The sequence below is a fragment of the Pelodiscus sinensis genome, chromosome 2, assembly GCF_052426305.1.
Source record: "Pelodiscus sinensis isolate ZL-2025 chromosome 2, ASM5242630v1, whole genome shotgun sequence".
NCBI lineage: Eukaryota > Metazoa > Chordata > Testudines > Trionychidae > Pelodiscus > Pelodiscus sinensis.
The window spans coordinates 30372499-30392347 of NC_143053.1; the positions used below are offsets into that span (position 1 = coordinate 30372499).

Genomic DNA, 19849 nt, shown 5'->3' on the forward strand with positions numbered 1-19849 from the left:
AAGGGGGGATGCCAATTTAGCTGCCAAAAGTTATGTAGCATGGAGGCGGAGGGGGTTGCTTTGTGCTGGACCAGGTTTCCCCGAGGCCCCGCACACCGCTCGCAGCCCAGCCTTGGTACCCGAGCCCGCAAGTGCAGGGGTCGCCCACGACCCCCCGCGTTCCTCTCCCGCTCGCTGACTGCCGCGGCGCCTCTCTCGGGGCTTCAGTCCATGGCGCTGGTGTGGCCAGGAGGAGGCTGCTGCTGCTGCTGCTGCATCAGTCGCCTCGGGCCGCCCGCCCCCGCTGCTCCCGGCTCCCCCGGGCCTGCTACAAAGGTGGAGGGCGTGCGGGGCGGGGTGCGCAAGCGGGGCAGGGGCAGGGGTAGGGGCAAGGGCAGGGGCACAGCCGCTGTCTCCCCCGCAGCTCCGCGTTCAGTTCGCTCTGGGAGCCTGGCGGGAAAGACAAGCTGCAAAGCGCTGAAGGAAAAAGGCAAAGACGCCCGAGAAGATGCTGCTCTGCCAGGCGCCAGCCGCCGCCGCCAAGGGGAGGAGGAATCTCAGGCACATGGGGCGATCTGCAGCCACAAAGCCTAGTCCCCTTTCAGCCCACCCAGGCTGCCCCAGCACTGGCGGGGACGGAGCAAAAGGCGCGGGAGACTGCAGCTCAGAGGAGGCAGCTGTTTCCCTTAGTCTGAGTGCTAGGCGCCGGGCGTGCGCAAGCGGCTCCTTAGGTGAAAGTCTGGGGGTGGGAGGAGCGAGAGGGAAAGGCGCTGGTGCTGATGCAAAAGGTGGAGTAGGTGGTAAATGATTTGGGGAAGAGCCGCAAATTTTGCCTCATAACAGTCTCGCTACCCTCTGCCCAATTTGTAAGAAAATCAAGCTTGTTCGCAAAGAGAGCAGTAGCCATCCAAAGAAGACAGTCCTGGGTGGAAATTCAATACCCCGAAGAGTCAAAATATTTTTGCATTTCGAAATGTCGCATGAGTCTTCTCCCCTGGTTCCAGGTTCCTAATAACAGATTTGCTTGTCACTGTTCTTTGCCAGTTGTCTTCATAGTCACCTATACCTTGCAGTGGTGAGAAATGGGAAATCTGGCACCCTGGCATGGGTTTATGGTTAGACCATTAAGGGGAGATAGTGTAATCAAGGAACTGAATTCTATCCTGTTCAAACTCACTTTTTTCAGGCTTCATATATACATGATATTGGCAAAGTCCTTCTAAGATTCTGTAGACATTCCAATAGTGAGAAGCCTGGCTGTCAGAAAACATAAGGATGCTGTGCAGATAAAAGATCACTGAGCAGCCTAACACATCCCTAAAGATATTATTTATGACATGCTGGAATGGTGCTGTGGTGTTGCACAGGCCAATCAGCATGACCAGGTGCTCAAAGAATTTGTGCCATATTCAGAAAGTGGTCTTCCACTTATCTCTCTCTAATCTGGACCATGCCCAAAAAAGGTCCAGTTTAGTACAAACTTGTGGAGCAGAGTCTTTCAAAAATCCCATTAATGAGAAGGAGAGGGTATACATTTTGAATTGTGACTGTTTAACACCCAGTATTCAACACAAGGTCTTAGTGATGCAACTTTTTTTTCTTTACAAAGCAAATCAGGGCCCTAGCCAGACACTTCAAAAACCTTCCTGGAGGTATTTGTGGAAAGCCTGAAATATTAATTCCTAAAGGGAGTAGATCCAGCCAAAATGAACTTCTGCTTTGGGTTGGGAGTTGATGGGACAGCTGTAGCTGTGATGGTGTGCCAGAATATCCATTTTTGTTGTTGTTGAGCATATTGGCAAAATTGTTATATTCAAGAAGTAGTGCAGAGACAATGGACCAGACTGCAGCAGATAACAAGACACCCCAGGTATTAATCTGCTCAGTCAGAATCTGGGGGAAGGCAAGCTGAAACATAAATGGCTTGCAAACTATGGTGCCCCCTCTCAGGTTTCATGCTTGCCCGTAAGTGAATACATGGGTCATGGGAAGTGAGTTTCTTAGGGTATCACAAGTACTGAGCAGGTGCAGCTACAGCTGCAGGGCCATGCTCCTGACTCTGCACAGCAAACACAAGGAATTTAAATTGCTCATTTATTAACATAAATTTGATCTAGTTGGCATTGTTGAAACTCAGTGGAATGATTTTCATGAGTGGAATGTTAAAGGAGAGTATTATAATCTATTTAGGAGGGACTGAGAGGAGAAAAGGGGGAATGGTGGTAGCACTGTCAAAAATAGCATTACATGTTTCCAAGCCATTGGTAACTCAGAAGAAAATTATCTTGAATGCATATGTCCTAATAGATAAAAGTGCAAGATGAGGTTTGAGCTGGTGTCTGCTACAGGCCACAATATCGCACAAGGTAACAGGATGACAGCTTCCTTATGCATCTGTGTATAATATTCAGGAAAAATAAACTATGTTCATGGAAACTTCAATTTCAGTTACATATATTGGAGATTTTGTGCTGCTAGTAATAAAACATCCATAGAATTTCTCGATATTAGTATTAGCAATTTCCTAACTCAAAAGATGTTGTATCAAACACATGGTAATTCAACATGAGATCTTGGCTTGAAAGCTAAAAAGGAATTTATCACAAAAATAACATGGACAGTAGTTTTGATACCTGTGATCATGGCTTGCTAACATATATAATGGGCAAACATAATAAAGTCCACACCAGAAAAAATGTATTTTATATATAAAGCATCTCTAAAGTTAGATATTTTGAAATGAGCAAACCCAGATAAGTTTAATTCAAGACTTATTAATGAGCTGCCTAAAAAGCTTGCTGGATTGTTAATACCTGCTTTAAATAAGTCCCGGAACACTGACTAAGTTCTAGAACATTGGAAAGAAACTAAAAAGATAAATGGGATAATTCAAGAAATTATAGGCCTTTTACTCTGACATTGATATCATGCAAGATAATAGAGTAGCTCGTATAGGACTCAAAATAATAAAACATTAAAGGAAGGTAATATAATATTAAGGAAAGATAATATGATTAATGCCAATCAAAATTAGTTTATGAAAAATAGATTCTACCAAATTAACTTGATATCTTTTTTTGATGAGATTACAGTTTTGGTTGCTAAAATAATGTTGCTGTAATATAAATGAATTTCTATAAAGCATTAGACTTGGTAGTTCATGAATTTTTTTTATTAAAAATGACAATGATATAAATTTAACAAGGCACATGTTCAATGGAGCTAAAACTAGCTAACTGACAGACCTCAAACTGTAATTGTAAGTGGTAAATTACCACTGAATGTGTGCGTTTTAGTGAGATCATGATGGGGGACTCTTTCCTGGGGGTGTTCCTGTCTTTGGAAAAAAATTAGAGACCATGGTGGATAATCATCTGAATATAAGATATCTATGCTAAGAGGGGTTACTTCAATTCTTGGATGCATAATCAGGGAATCACAAGTATGATTTTACTCTGAATTTGGCACCAGTATGAATGCTGCTAGAATACTATGTCCAGTTCTGACGTCCACAATTGAAGGAGGATGTTGATAAATTGGATTAGAAAACATGCTTTATACACTACATCAGAAACTCAATCTATTTCACATTGATCATGTTGACTGCTTGATCCTTCAGCCCTTACACAGATTGCACTGACCACAGCACGCCTTCCATTCTTCTCTTCTCTTGGCCTTCCTTCTCCGTTTGCAGCCATGATTTTTCATGATTAAATCTTCCCATCTCTAAAGAGCAGGTTTGAAGCAACTTGGGTATAGTCCATAAGTACCTACATGAGAACAAATATTTGGCAATGGGCTCTTCAGTCTAGCAGAGAAAGGTGTCATATGAACTAAGTTGAAACTAGATAAATTCAAACTAGAAACACAACATTCATTTTTAAGAGGCAATAAGTTACCCCTTGAAACAATTTGCTAAGGGTTGCGGTGGATTATTCATAACTGCCAATTTTATGACTGGACTTTTTTTTAAATATATGTTTTTGGAATTGTTTGGATAAGTTCTGTGACCTGTGTTATATAGGAAGTCAGAATAGATCAAGGGTTCCCAAAGTTCATTGCACTGTGGCCCCTTTCTGACAATAAAAAATACTATGTGACCCTAGGAAACGGTCAGGGCACTCCAGAGCCCCGGTAACCCACAAGTCGGTGGCACAGCCCAAGGGCTTTAGCCCCAGCTAGGAAGCCTGTACCTGAGGCCTGCCACCCAGGATTAAAGACTTTCAGCTTTGGCCCCAGGTGGTGGAGCTTGGGCTTGGGCCCTGAGTAGCAGGATATGGGCTTGGGCTTGGGCCTCGAGCCCCAGCAAGTCTAATGCCAGCATTGGTGACCCTATTAAAAAGTGGTCCCAGCCGGCTTTGTACTCCCAACTCACAATTTGGACTAGATGATCACAAGGGTCCCTTCTGACCTTAAAATGTATGAATACACGAAAATCCGATGGAAACAGATATTGTGTAAGACTTTACTAAGATGTGTTTTAAACCAGAGTAGACAGATACAGGATATACTGACATATAATCATTACTTGTCCAAACAGTTTTGTTGCCCAGCTACTACCTCCTTTTAGATAGTGAAGCATACATTTGCAAACAGAGAACATATTATCATTAAGACCGGAGAAACCGCTCTCAATACCCAAGGAGGAGGGCTGGGAATTACACTGGGAAAAGGAGTATTCTGGAGGGAGATATTAGTACTGCATAAAAAAACAATACTTCCTCATAACTACGGACACCACACTAGGCAACGGCATTTATGTTCACTTTAACAAGCAACCATCTAGCACAGTATTTCCCAAGTAGTGTTCCATGGAACCCCAGGGTTCCATGAAGTAAAAATAAGGGTTCCCTGAGAAAATTCCATTACAATAACATTTTATGATTTCATTTTTTTAGTACACATTATATGTGATTTTTTTTGTTTTTAAATATGTGCAATTAAACTAAATGTTGATCTCATGACCTTGTTTAACACTTATTTTTTTTATCCTTACTTATTTGTGGTCTAGTTTTTCAGCTCCATATATAAGACTGTTATTAGGGGTTCCAAAAAATTCTTTCGAGTTTAAAAGGGTTCCATGGCTAAATAAAATTGGAAAATAATTCTAGCAAAAACCCTACTTTTACTTGCTGGAGCATTGGGAGAAAGAAGGACAGCAAAGAGCAATGTCATAGATCTGCCTAGATCCATCTTCTTCTGGGGAATAGAGCACTGCAAGCAGCATTGCTCATGCTTCCTTGTACTGCCCAGAACTGTTCAGCAAAATTATGTGCCACGTGCACTGATGGCCTGGGATCCTGTAGTACTACTTCTGGAAGGAAATAGCTTCCTGATTTTATCTGGTTATTGTAACATTATCAAAAGTCTGCCTGCTATTAATTGAGGTAAAACCAAAATTCTTCCAAGCTCTAGCACTTTAGTGGGTCATGACCCAGTTAATATTATTGGTGATTTCACCTACCTCAGTTATGTTACCGATAATAAGCTTCATTGAGAAAAAAAAAACCTTGAAATCCAGGCTGCAAAAGCTAACAAAGAATAGGGGATTCTCAGGTGGTCCTTGAAGGAATGCTAACAAGATTAATTGTCAGCAGACACCTAATCCTTGATGAGGTGGCAATACAAACTGGCAGAGAATAAGTCAGATTGAAGAAGGATGCAAATATTTATTAAGTCAAAATAAATCTTAGACTGTTGATTTGCGTACTCACCTATAACAAGCCCCTGCCATTTTTACCATCACTTCTCTGTAGGTGGATGTACTCTGACTTGGAAACAGAATATATGGCATGACTTCTCACCCTTCCAGCTACACTTTCCTACTGAAATGTGCTGTCATGACATGACCAAAACAGATAAGTGAATTGCTTCAGTGTGTCTTATCAGAAAATAGAATGAAATGCTCTGAATTATGGGAAGTATTTCCATGCCAGGAAACAAGGTTACTATCATAGATTTTCTGGTCAATAAACAGGAATCAAAGGGCTCTACACAGGTTAATCAATTTATAAGAGACAAGATCTTGTATTTTAAAAATCCACAATTTTTTTCAGTAGCTTTTCCTTCTTGTCAGTTCTGACCAAGACTGTCAAAATGTTTGCTCAGCTGCTAGATCTCACCTCAGCTGTAGTCAGTTCTCTTTCCCATGTGTATTTCATAATCCTTAATTCATATACTGAATCTAGTTATAAAAGATGATGTCTCTCTAGTTACAGTTTACAGATTTTATCTGTCCCATTGTGCATCTACTTTCAAAGAGAGTTCTATGAATAACAGTGTGAGAGGGAAAGAGGGCAAGATTTCAGATCAGTGGTTCAACCAAAAAATTAGATAATATTTTGTGTTTAAGTCACAAAAATGTTTTATCATTGAAGTTTTTTTCTTTTCTTTCATAAAATTGAAGTAAAATTTGAAACAAAATGTCATGTCAAATTGAAAAATCAAAACATTTGTATAAGTGTATTTTTCACTTCAGTATCCAATTCATTAATGAAAATATTGAATAGCATCAAATTCGTGACAGACCCTTGCAAAATCCCACTAGATATAACTTCCACGTTTGACAGCAAATCATTGAAAACTATTATCTGAGTGTCATTTTTCAACCTGTTGTGCACCAATTTTATGGTAATTCAATCTAAACCACATTTTCCCAATTCGCTTGTTAGAATGTCATGTGGAACTTTGTCTAAGTCTTCACATAATCACAATAAATGGTGTCTGTAGCCACCTGTATCCACTATCCCAATCCACCAGGCCAATAACTGTGTCAAATAAAGAAATTAGGTTAGTTTGCCAGGATCTGTTCTTGAAAAATCCATTTTGGATATTCTTTTTCATTGTATTATCCTGTGGGTGCTTACAAATTGATTGTTCAATACTTTGTTCCTATAGCTTCAAAGAATACCTGTTAGGCCTACTAGTCTACAGTTCTCCAGGTCTTCTTTGTTCCGCTTTTAAAAGACAAGTTCTATGTTTGCCCTTCTCCAGTTATCTGTGATATCACTTGTTCTCCATGAACTCCAACAGCATGTCTACACAGCAGTGTTATTCTGAAATAACGGACGTTATTCAAAAATAATTATGCAAGCATCTACACAGCAAGCCTGTTATTTTGAAATAATATTGAAATAATGGGCATCTTATTCCGGATTCTGTAACCTTCATTGTATGAGGAATAATGCCTATTCCGAAATAGCTATCTGAGAACAGGATGTGTGTAGATAGCGCAACTGGAGTTATTTCAAAATAAAAGGCCTCCAGCTCTTCCCACAGGTGTTTTGCTCAGCATTCTGTCCAAACTAATCAAAACTCTGTAGTCTCCCTTCCCTGGCAGACCTTAAAGCTGAAGACAGAGGGGAAAGGGCTTGTGGCACAAGGAGGCCCTGAGAGCCCTGAGCCAAACAGCAGCTGCCAGAGCAGCATTTCAGGCAACCCCGTTGCTCCCACTGAGCCCTCCTCTGTTCCTAGGGTGTCACCAGCTAGCTCCCTGGACCCTGCTTGGGGACAGAAGAGGCATGCAGCTTCCTGGTCTGATGCAGAAATTCTGGACCTCACTGAGATCTGGAGAGAGGAGGCAAACATCCAGGATCTCTGCACCAAATTAAGGAATTCAGATGTGTACAGCTGCATGGCCAACAATCTGGGCAACAAGGTGTACCTACTGTTTACCCCTTTCTCCAGATAATTTATGAATATGTTGAATAGGATTGGTCCTAGGACTAACCCTTGGGGAACACCACTAGTTACCCCTCTCCATTCTGAAAATTTACCATTTATTCCTAGCCTTTGTTTCCTGTCTTTTAACCAGTTCTCAGTCCATAAAAGGATCTTCCCTTTTATCCCACGACTACTTAATTTACATAGGAGCCTTTGGTGAGGGACCTTGTCAAATGCTTTCTGGAAATCCAAGTACATTATATCTACTGGATCCCCCTTGTCCACATATTTGTTGACCCCTTCAAAGAACTCTAAGGGTATGTCTACACTACCACCCTAGTTCGAACGAGGGTGGTTAATGTAGGCAACTGGAGTTGCAAATGAGGCCCGGGATTTGAATTTCCCTGGCTTCATTTGCATGTTTCTGGGCGCCGCCATTTTTAAATGTCTGCTAGTTCGGACTCCGTGCCCGCGGCTACATGCGGCACGAATTAGGTAGTTCGGATTAGGCTTCCTATTCTGAACTACCGGTACACCTCGTTCCACGAGGAGTCAGTTCCTCTCCCCTCCAGTTGTGGACTCAGGGCTGGAGGTGCCTGTTGTCGCCCTCCCAGGAGGCACAGCCAATTAGAAGGAGGAGGAGCCAGATGAGCCAGCACCATATTCATGCCCACCTGCCAGGAGTTCATGCTCGCCCGGGAGCCAGTACCGGGAGCATCTGCCACTCAACACACACCTCCCCCCAACACTATGCCCCCCTCTCCTCCACTGGCCAGGGATACAAGTCCTCTCCCTGTGGGACACCACCATTGCTGAATCTGCCGTGTGCATGGCATGGAGGGAAGCCCAGCCACCCAATGGCCCCCCTCCTGCCTGCAGGCTCCTGGTCTGGCTGGCACCTTCCCATGACTGCTTATCCCCAGGATGTGGAGGAAGTGAGGCTCCTCCCTCGGACATCTGTGCCCCTGAAGGAAAGGGCCCACTGTCTATGTCTTAGAAGGCCTTGCTAGAAGCACATAGTCTTCATCTGACCTGTGGCATTTCACTCTCGGCTCAGAGATGAAGGCTGACTCTTTCTTCTACACAACTGGATCAGCAGCTAGAGGGGACCAGCTGACTCCTCTCGTGTCATCCTCCTGACCCCGCATGATGCACAGATGCAGGAGAGCATATAAGGATCTCCAAAGGAAGCACATCACTGTCCTGTGAGCTCTGCAGCTCTCCATTGACCAGTAGGACTGGGGACTTGAGGAGGACCTCCAGCTGTGCCACAATAACTGGCAGGAGCTTCTGCAGCAGGACCGGATTATCTGTGTGGCCTTCATCACAATCACTGACCACCTGTTGGCCACTCTTTCTGCTGCTCCCATGCCAGCTCCCACCTCTCTGGCTTCTCCCTCTAGCTCCCCTCCCCTGTAGCCACTGACGGCCCCGCACATGAGGTGATGGGACCATCTGAGGTAGGCACCATTTCCATCCCTAGCCCTGAGCCCCTCCTCCCAGCTCCAAGGTTCTTTCCCCAGCCAGTTATTCCCAGTGACATTTATCCCAAATAACAAAACAGAGTTTATTGTTTCCAAACAAAAAGTGTGGTTTATTATCTCTGCAGGGAGGGAGTGGGAGGAAAGGCAAAAAGGGGCAGTGCACAGGCTCTTTGTGGGGAGGCCCAAGGGGGAGTGTCACTGGGTTTCTTGTGTGAAACTCTCCCTCAGGGCCTCTAGGGTAGGCACAATCCCCTGATAGCAGCCATGCATGGCTGTTCAAAGGCCCTGTCAATCTGGTCAACCTCTGACCCTCGCCCTGGTAAGAACATTTCCTCTTTGCTTTCACAAATATTGTGAAGGATACAACAGGCTGCCACTACTTGGGGAACATTTTGCTCACCAAGGTCCAGCCAGGTAAAGAGGCACTGGAGCCTCCCCTCAGCTGCCTGAAGGTGCCCTCAACAATAATACAGGCCCTTCTGAGCCTGGCACTGAAGCGTCCCTTGCTTTGGTCCAGATGTCCAGTGTAGGGCAGCATTAGACAGGGAAGCAGAGGGTATGCTGCAGACCGACCACAATACAGACCGGCAAGTTCATGTCTCCAACCCTGATGATGCAGTCGGGGAAAAAAGTGCCGATGTGCAGCTTCTGGAAGAGGCTGGAGTTGTGGAATCCATGCCCATCGTGTGCCTTCCCCTACCACCTGATGTAGATGTCCGTGAATTGCCCGTGGTGGTCCAACTGCCTGCAGGACCGTTGAAAAGTACCCCTAATGGTTGATGTATTTGACTGTCTGGGGGCCTAGATGGGGATGTGGGTGCCATCAATAGCCCCCTGCCTTTGGGGAAGACCATGACGACAAAGCCAGTGATGATGGAGTCCACATCACCCAGGTTGATGACCCTGCACAGCACCACATCACCCAGGTTAATGTCCCACACCACCTATAGGAGACAAACAGAGAATCACAGGGTTGCCTGAGCCCTCAGGAGGTCCACAAGCCCCTCTCCACACACCAGGAGCAACCCCCATCAGGGCTTTGTGAAGGCACTAGAGCACCTGCCCTGACGGTCGATCTTCCCATGTCAAACTAGTTCCCGATGGATCAGCAGCTGTCCAGCGAGCTTCTAGAGGGTGATGGTGGCACACTTCTGGAGAGGAGTAATGGGTAATGTGAATGTCCCATTGCCTGAGGCCAGGGGTGAGCCATTCACACAGCTCCATGAAGGTGTTCTGCATACAGAAATTCTGGAGCCACTGCTGGTCATTCCACTGCCCCATGATGATCTGGCTTCACCAGTCGGAGCTGGCATCCAGTTGCCAGTATAGTCATCAGAAGCAGCGATGCACTCAGGGGAGGGCAAGTGGAGTCATGATGCATGAGCAGTCCATGAAGAGAGAAGAGGATGTGCCCCACAATGAGCTGTGGGTACTTCAGACTGCAATAACTACACCAGGAGGTGCAACATGAGGTCCAAGAGCTGGTGACTGCTTGGAGGCAGGTCCAGCTCCATAGAGGAAGTGATGTGGTATCCACAAGGGGAACCACAGCTGGCAGAGAAAAGGCTTTACTATCCCTAGAGAAGGTAGGCAAAGGAGAAGAACATGAGACACGACTGTACAGGTGGTCCTTTTAAGCACGAGCCTCGGATAGCCTCAGGCAGCAGCTACGGGAAGTGAGTTCTGTCCTGATGCCCTGCCTGAAGTGCTTCTGGATGGCCTTAAATGCGATTCAGCATCCTATGAGTGTAGATGCTCTATTTTGAAATAGCTCAGTGCTAGTTTGATGGGCATTTGTAGTGTGAATGCACTATTTCAAAATAAGCTGTTTTGGAGTTTTTACTCAGAAATTACTTATTTTGAAATAAGCGTGTAGTGTAGACATAGACTCAATTATTATATTCTCTCTCTCTCACTCGCTTTTACACACACAAAAGATATTGATAAATATGATGCAAAAATCCATTTGTTTTTCACACAGGAAGAAGATGACAAAGAAGAAAGCAAAATTGTAGAGGGGAGACAACAAAAAAGGAGCAGTAAAAGGCAGAGTGGATGAAGACAGAGTGTGCAAAGAAAATGTTGTGCAGGTCAGCATGATGTTATGGCATAGTGGAACTGAACATTATCAAGGGCAATTTTATTGAAATAACATGTGACAGAAGTTCCCGGATTGGTTTAAAATCAGATATGATCCTGATTTGATCTCCTTTGTGTAGAATCACAGCTTGCTTAAATTTGCACATTCAATATCCTTTGATTTCAGTTGCCTTATTATGTATGACTTTAAACCAAAGCTTGACCTTGGTTCTTTATTATTTACTGTGCATAATATATCTTCATTATTTCACTACATGTCTATATCTTAAATTATAAGTGAGGGCCACCTGTTGCATGCCCTGCAAAGTTCTAAACAAAAGGAAGAACTGATAACGGTAACAAATTAAACTTGATTCTGCTGTTCCTTGCAGTCCCAGAGAGATGTGATCAGGCTTAGCAGGGAATCCCAGCATCACTGTTTCCCCATTTCTCAGGAGCTCTTCACTTTGCAAAGAATAGGGAAATAGTCATAGGCAACCCCAGTGTGCTGGCTTGCTTTCTCTAAGTGGATCCAGAATTCCATCAGTGGATAGCAATGTAGTTCCTCAATAGAGCTGGTCAGAACATTTTTGATAAAATATGTTTTTGCTGGCATTTGCAGTTTCATTGAAGCCAATACACTTGATAGAGGTGTATCGATTTCAACAAATCAATTAGAAGGTTTGATGAAAAGATGTCTGAGGTTAAGGCTGGAATCTCTGGCCACTTCCAGAGAGAAAAGGGAATAAAAAAACTGACCTTTTCAATATAAAAATAGATATTGCAACATAATTCCATATTTATAAAATATTTAAAAGGTTTTGTCTTCAGTCCAGTGCAGAATGAAAACAAAATTCTGAAACCCCAAAAGATATCATAAACAGGAACTGATGTTGACTGTCAAACTCTGTTCCTGGAGGACTCCAATAACCACACACTCAACTTTATGGGGCATTTCTCATAGTTTGCACATGAGGGTTATTTGTAATTAGTAATTTTGCTTACTATTTTCTTTCTTTTCAACATTCTTCCTGCTTTACCTTCTCTTCACTCCCTTTTTCATCTAAGTTTTCTGTTTTAATTACCTATACTTTTCTTTTCATTTTTATTTTAACTTCCTTTTTTATTCCTTGCTTTCTTTTTCCCAGCTGTTGTCCATTCCACTTATCTCACTCATTTCCTCAGTTACATCTTTTTTCCTTGTACAGTATGCACAGCTTTCCTACTGTGTTACCCCTGAATTCAGTCACCACCTTCCATCATCATTTATGTCCCTTACAGATGTGGCTAGATGCTTCCTGATGACTGAAAGAGGACGTCAAGTTTCTAGGTCCCTTCATACTTTAAGCTGCCAGTGCCTGAACAGAGCTTGGATACTGTCCCGATCTTGAGGGTCTCTTGGCACACATGAGGTGCAGGTGCTGTGTCTAACACTCCATTTTGTGAGCTATGTGGCTGTCTAGTGCTGATCCATCTCAAGTTGTGGGCCTTCTGGGTGGTTTTACCATGTAACTCTCAGGAAGCATGTTGCAATTGTGATTCATATATACATATAGAGACACTTTGCACAGACTCTAACATCTTCATAAGTGAGTACAGATCATTAGAAAATAAATGTCCTAACCACAAGGTTCTTTGATAGATCCTCCTTCTCCTATGTGTCTTTGTGCTCAGTTAGGCAGAGCTCCCCTGTGTCATAAGGCTGTCATTAATTAATTAATTGTTAGTACACTGCATGTATAAGTGTGTGGAAATGGTGCTAGCAGCTGATAGCAATATGAAAGATGGATTTCAGTGCTGTCTGGTTCATTTACAATTCTCACAGCTACACCCCTAGTTCCTTAGGGTGTCTGCAGTTTATGTTCCAAGTGGTCCCCTTTTTCTGACTCAGCTATATCTTGCTCAAGTAGTGCAATAAGAATTCTCTTAGAGTTCATCCTGCACAGAAAATCCTCCACCCCCAGATCCCCTCTAAGTAATATTACAGTACACAATATTACCTGAGTGCTGTGCTCACTCCACACTTTAAGCAGGAGTTCTTTGGATCCCTCAGTCCAAACCCTAGCACAATTTCCCACTCCTGAATTGCAGTGTGCTTCACTATTGTAACACATTATAAGTTACACTTCCGACATGGAGAATCAAAGGGAGGTTTCTAGCAAAATGCATGTGGTGAGCATATGTCAAAGCATGTGGTGGGCAGGGAAGGCCAGTGAGGATGGTGTTAGGAAGGAATTTTTCTCTTAAATAACCTGGCAATTTTTTCCTTTCAAAATGTGAAATTTTTTTTGGCTTATTTGAGAGAAAAGGTGTATGAGATATTGGACCAACTTCTACTGACATGCAAAACAAGCTTTCAAATGACACAGAGCTCTTCATCAGGTCTGAGAAACTTATAGAGCGTTGCAACTAAATACAGATTGTTTAACACATATTTCAAGCGATCATTCAAGGTGAAGTGGCCCTTAAAGCCACTCCAGCCATAGGCCCATAGTGGGTTATAGATTAATGTAACAGCAGATAAATCCAGGGTCCCTATTAAGTCCATGATTTTTAATAAACCCTGAGCAAACTAAATTAAAATATACACAGCTCTGTCTGAAAAAATGAGAGGCTTGAAATGTCAGCAGCAGTAGAACCTTTTAAAGGCTTTTAGAAAGCATTAACAGTTTAGAATGATGTGCATTAATTGTAGCTTTCACTTTAATTCACAGCTAAAGTGAGTTCAGTGGAGTTGTTCTTGCTTATGCAAGTGAGTAACTCAAGCAGGATAGCATGCTAAGTCTTTACAGTATAGTCAGAATGAATAATTTCTGTCTTGATTACTTTAACCATTTCTCTAGCCTCCTTGACACCAGTTTGCTGCTGAAACTTCTTGTTTCAAAAGTTGTAGGAAGTAAGCAGGAGGGTTCCCATTTTAGACTTGATTGTGACAAAAAGGAAGGGATTGTTTTTGAAACTAAACGTGGAAGATAATTGGGAGAATACAACAGTGACATGATAGATTTCATGATTCTAAAAAGAGGATGGAGGAAGAGCACCAATATAAGGACAATGGACTTGAAAAAAGATAGACTTTAGTAGACTCAGGCTACGTCTAGCCTCCTTGCAAGCTTTTTGCTCAAGAAGTTTTTGTCAGAAGAGATCTTCCTCAAAAACTTTGTACGCAAGAGAGCATCCATACTGCAAAAGCGCATCGAAAAAGAGAAGCGCTTTTGCGAAAGAGAGTGTCCAGACTGCATGGATGCTCTCTCACAAGTAGTGATTGCTATGGACAGAATGGCCACCAGGGCACCTGTGCTTTTTCCTCTTCCCTCTTCTTGCGTAAAAAATCCCTTTTCCCTGTCCACACGTGCTTTTTTGTGCAAGAGCTCTTGCGCAAAAAAGCATTCTTCCTCGTAGAATTAGGATTACCAGTTGCGCAAAAACCCCTCTGATCTTCCCATTTACTTTCGAAAAAACACGCTTGAGATGTGGATGCTCCATGAGTTTTTGCAGAAAAACAGCCGTGTAGACATAGCCTCAGAGAACAAGTAGGTAAGGTATAATGAGCGAAATTCTAAACACTCAGGCTATATCTATATTATTTGTTTTGCCAGATTAGCATTTTCTCACACTTCATTTGCATATGCATATTTCATTTCATGTTCTCACACTTCATTTCAATCTGTTTGTGCAAGAGATTTTTGCACAAAAACAAGCAGTGTGGACATTTCCTTTTTGCACAAACCCCCCTTTTTGCACAAGATCCTTATGCCTCTCTGGGTACCTTCCACAGCACAAACTTTTGTTAGTCTTTAAAGTGCTATCAGACTATTTGTTGTTTTTTAAGTTTATCCTTTTCAAAATAGGTGTTATTCCTCATAAAATAAGGGTTACAGAAGTCAGAATAAGAAGCCCATTAGTTTGAAATTATTTCAAAATAACGGCCTTGCTGTGTAGATGCTCACTTTTTTCTTTTTTTCAAAATAACGCTGTTGTTTAGACATTCCCTGAGAGAAACAACTGCTTAACTTTTCCCCTTATTTTCTTTATCTATGCTCAGTTGAAATTTTCTGGCAATAAAGCAAATACATTAAAGCATTTCAAGAATAAATGTTCTTGACTTGACAAATATGTGGATTTTATAGATGTAAGCAGGGTCTGAATCACTGCTTCCAATGCAGCCAGCTAAAAGGGGAAAGGATCTCTGGGTATGGTTATGCTCACTCAGGGCTACACGGGGCTCGAACTGCAGCGCGGCTACACGGGGCTCGAACTAGGTAGTTCGGACTAGGATTCCTATTCCGAACTACCGGTACTCCTCATTCCACGAGGAGTACCGGTAGTTCGGAATAGGAATCCTAGTCCGACCTACCTAGTTCGAGCCCCGTGTAGCCGCGCTGCACGGGGTTCGAACCAACGGGGTTTTAAAAATGGCGGCTCCCCGCTTATGCAAATGAAGCCCGGGAAATTCAAATCCCGGGCTTCATTTGCAAGTGCGGTATGCCTACATTACCCCGCTAGTTCGAACTAGCGGGGTAGTGTAGACATACCCTAGGTTTGGTCCAGAGCCAGACCCCTCGCAGAAGCTGACAGGAGCAAGCAGCCAGCAGGGAGGCTGGCTGGAGCAGGCAGCCAATAGGGCAGAGCAGGTGGCCAGTAGGGCGGCTGGCAGGAGGCCGGTAAGAGCAGCAGCAGATGACCAGTGGAGCGGCTGGCTGGAGCAGCTGGCAGGAGCAGTGGCAAGTGGCCAGCGGAGTGGGTGAGATACCTCCTATTCCCCCCCCCCCACTCTCCACGGGTGGGAGGTGAGCTCTGAACATCACTCCTGATCTCTGATCTACCCTGGCCAAGGGTAGCCACTGTGAGTGATGTACAGAGAAAGTTTGGGCATGTGAATGGGACACTTACATTGCTGGACTTGTGTGCCTGAGGGGCAGAGGACAGCACTCAATCCATTTGAGCTGGGATGTTTACTCGTGATTTGGTTATGAACTCAGTTTGTGGTATTTTCCCAGGCTAATGCCATGTGATTTCTCTCCCTCTTTCATTAAAAGTTTCTTTTCTACACTCAGACTCTGTGCTTGCAAGTGGGGAAGCATTGCCCCTTGGAGGTGCCCAGGGATGTGTGAATTTCCCAGGCTCCTGGGTGAGAGCTCAAGCCAGTTGCATGTGAGGTGGATGAAAAGGAACCCCTAGATATTGAACCCGGCCCTGGCTGCTGCTGGCTCTACCTAGCAGAAGGGTTATATAAAGATAAAATCATTTATTATTTAGAATGGTTTATAAAACAGGACTAAACGGATAGCAGAATAATAATTACATGTACATCACTCTTTAGCAACTCTAACAGGACCAGGGTATAACTATGACTGGTTGATACAATGCTGGAAACAACCTGGTCTAACAATACCGACTACAAAGCTATGATCAGCATTGTATTTGTTATTTTGACTCTTGAATGTAATATTCTAACAGAAGGCACATTACAAGACGTCTAGATGTACTACGATGACAGCAAGCATGCTTTTCATAGCTGAAGAAGACTTTGTGGAGATAAACTACTGTTAGGTGGATAAACAGAACGACACCACAAACTATTCACTGATATATATTCATTTTGATAGCATTCAAAACCAGTGCTATTTTACATGGCAGAAAAAAAATCTAAGCAGCCATTCCAAAATTAGTTGAATTTCCTTCCTCTTGTTTATAATTCTTTTGTAATTCAATCAGGGAGCAGGAAAAATATCAAATTATGTAAGTGAGCAATAGCCTAGTAAATAAATAATAAACCACTAAGGTCTTCATAGAAAACACTTAAGGCTAAAATGTTATCTTAAAGACTTTGTCAATACTCTATACACATACAAAAATAATACATTTCATGGATAACACACACAAAATAACTAGATTCATTGGTTAAAATATTTTCTCTGAACAATTCACCTATGTGAGTGTTTACTACAGTGGTCCTCATTGTGATTATTGTGGGTGCCATGGCGCCTGCCAGGGCATTTATGTGCACCCACCTAGTGGTCAGGGCTGGCCTGAGCCACTCTTGTGCCCTGGGTTCCAGGCGCCTGGCGCATGCGTGACCCCCGCCCTGGGCATGCAGCGCATGTGCGGCCCCGTCCCTGGGTGCCCGGCAGCCCCAAAAGGTTGGGGACCACTGGTTAATCAGTTACTTATTGCTTACTACTACTGTCATAAAAATTCTATATCCATTTTAGTTTTACTTTTAGGCAATTGAGTATGTTAGAAAAGTTAATTCAGTTCTAAATTCTGCATACATTATTTCTGATAATGTTGGTATGCGATTAAATGGTCTTAGTATGAGTATTAAACATAATCAGAATTATGTTGTTATTCCAAGTCTCTTACATTTTCTAGTTGTATATCTACATAGTTTTATCATTACTGTCATTTTGAAATTCATTCACAGACTTTGATAATTGCATTCTCTGTCCACATATAAATTATTCCACTGACTCATCAGCTGATATATCATATGTGTGCTATAATACAACAATATGTTTGAGGAGATTTGGGAGAAATTTATTAAATTAACAGCTGGGCAGAAATCATGAAGAACTGGATCAATTCCAGTGACTAATGGTTAAAGACAATGTGTGTAATTTCTAGAACAGTTGCTTAGATATGTATTAAGAAAACAGCTCTTATATGAAAAATAATGAGTAGCCAAGTAATTAAATGTGAAGATATCTTAAAGACAAACGTTTTGGAAATTTAGTAGGTCCTGCTTTGAAAAATGATGCTTTTGATACAATACAGTACAATTTTGAGATTTTTGCTATGAGAGAATCTTTGACTGAAAAAGCACAAAGAGATGGCATGGAAGAATTTCTAATTTCCACATCTTTTACATTTAAAATAAAGTAGTGTTTCTTTGAACTAGATTGGTTCCATATCTGTGATCTTGAGAACAGAAGCCTCGTTCCTGACAGTTTCACTGACATTTACTCCTGAAGAAGATGAATTATGAAAATTGATTTAGGTTTTCTCATACATTATCTCTAAACTACTCAACCTTACCCTTTTAATTCATAAGTCTGCTATTACTTTGGGGGAAAGGATAGGAAATATTTTAAATAAAAATAGGTTAGGTTTATATAAACCATATATGCACAATGAACCAAAGCAATGCAGCCAACATCAGCGTGGACAGCAGCAATGAATAAATGTGTAGCAAACAGCATAACAATAAGGGGAAGGGGAAATTTTAGCTTCTGCTTTGAAATAAATCATTGGGGCACACAAAAAAGACAGACCTCCGTTTTTCAAGTTGCTTTTAAAAGATTCCGCTTAAGCTTAGGTCAGCTGAATTTTTCTAATGTGGCATAGATAAAGGGAAGGTCAGTCTTGCAAAATCTGAATTTGTGGTTCCACAAAACTTGAGACCTGCTGCTGCTGCTTGATCCTTTGTAGTTTTATGGGAAGTAATCTTGACTTAGGGCATGTCTATACTAGGAAACTATTTTGAAATAACTAAAATCGATTTAATATTTCCGGAAATAACAAAATTGAAATAGCATGTCCACATCATGAGGAAGCCTTGACATTAGTCTTAGGCAGTCTCTGTTATTGTGAATACTCTACTAAGAGCCTCAGGAGGCACTGGGGAGTAATAATTTCAAATTACTCTGGGGAGTAGTTATTTTGAAATAGCACCAGAGTATCCACACTAAGACTTTCAAAATAACTATTTTGAAATAAGCATTATTCCCCGAGGAAAGTAGGACTACTGATTTCAAAATAACCAACCTGTTATTTCAAAATAACAGGCTTGGTAGTGTTGGCGCACTGCTTATTATTTTGAAATAAGGGGGGTTATTTTGACATAACTCCCTAACGTAGACCAGGGTTTAGGCCTTAGTCCTGCATTGTATAACACATGTTTAGATTGCTATGCCTGTGAAATTTTCTGTAGCATCAGGACCTTATGTAGACCATGAACAATACATAATATTTCTACTGGGATACAGGCAAAAATACATTTAAAATGTTAAGTATATTAATTATATCATCAACTACAATTTACATTTGTTTACTTCTCAATGTCATAAAAACACTGAGAAACATCCACAGGAAATGAAGGAAAGATGTCAGGTAAAACACAGAATGTGGCCAAAAGAAATGTACAGATTTTGGAAATTCTTAGAATACACATAGATAATAAATGAATTGTTGACTGTGTGATGGGATATACCAACCCCGCACTGGCCTGTGAGGGGTTAACCATGCCTGTTGGGCTGAGAAGGCCCCTCCCTCACAGCCCTGCTGGGCATGCTCCAACTGCAGACCCAGTATAAAGGCCAGAGGAGCAGCTAAATTAGGGCTGACCCAGGAGGAGAAGGAGCTCTTGCTGGAACCCAGGAGCAGCTGCCCACAGCACAGCAGCATCAGCAGCTATTGCCAGTAGGGACTACGCCAGCCAGTGGACTGGAGTAGCTTGGCATGTTTCGGATAGATTCCCCACCAACCCATCAGTGGGATATGCCTACCACTGTCAGGGTCCTGGGTTGGGGCCCAGGGGAGAGTGAGAGCCCGGGCACCCCTGCCTCAACATCCCTTGCTCCTCCAGTGGGTAGATGAACCGATTATGCTATAGACTTGGCCACTAGGACTTACTGCTCCACAGA

General features: G+C 42.6%; 1 long non-coding RNA gene across 1 annotated transcript in view; it reads left to right on the forward strand.

Moving 5' to 3' along the window:
- The first annotated feature begins 17237 nt into the window (after positions 1 to 17237).
- Positions 17238 to 19849, forward strand: part of LOC142826699 (uncharacterized) — a 60957-nt gene continuing 58345 nt past the window's right edge. Inside the window, exon 1 of the long non-coding RNA XR_012900903.2 lies at positions 17238 to 17347. This is a non-coding gene — a long non-coding RNA (uncharacterized LOC142826699). The remainder of the gene's footprint in view (positions 17348 to 19849) is intronic.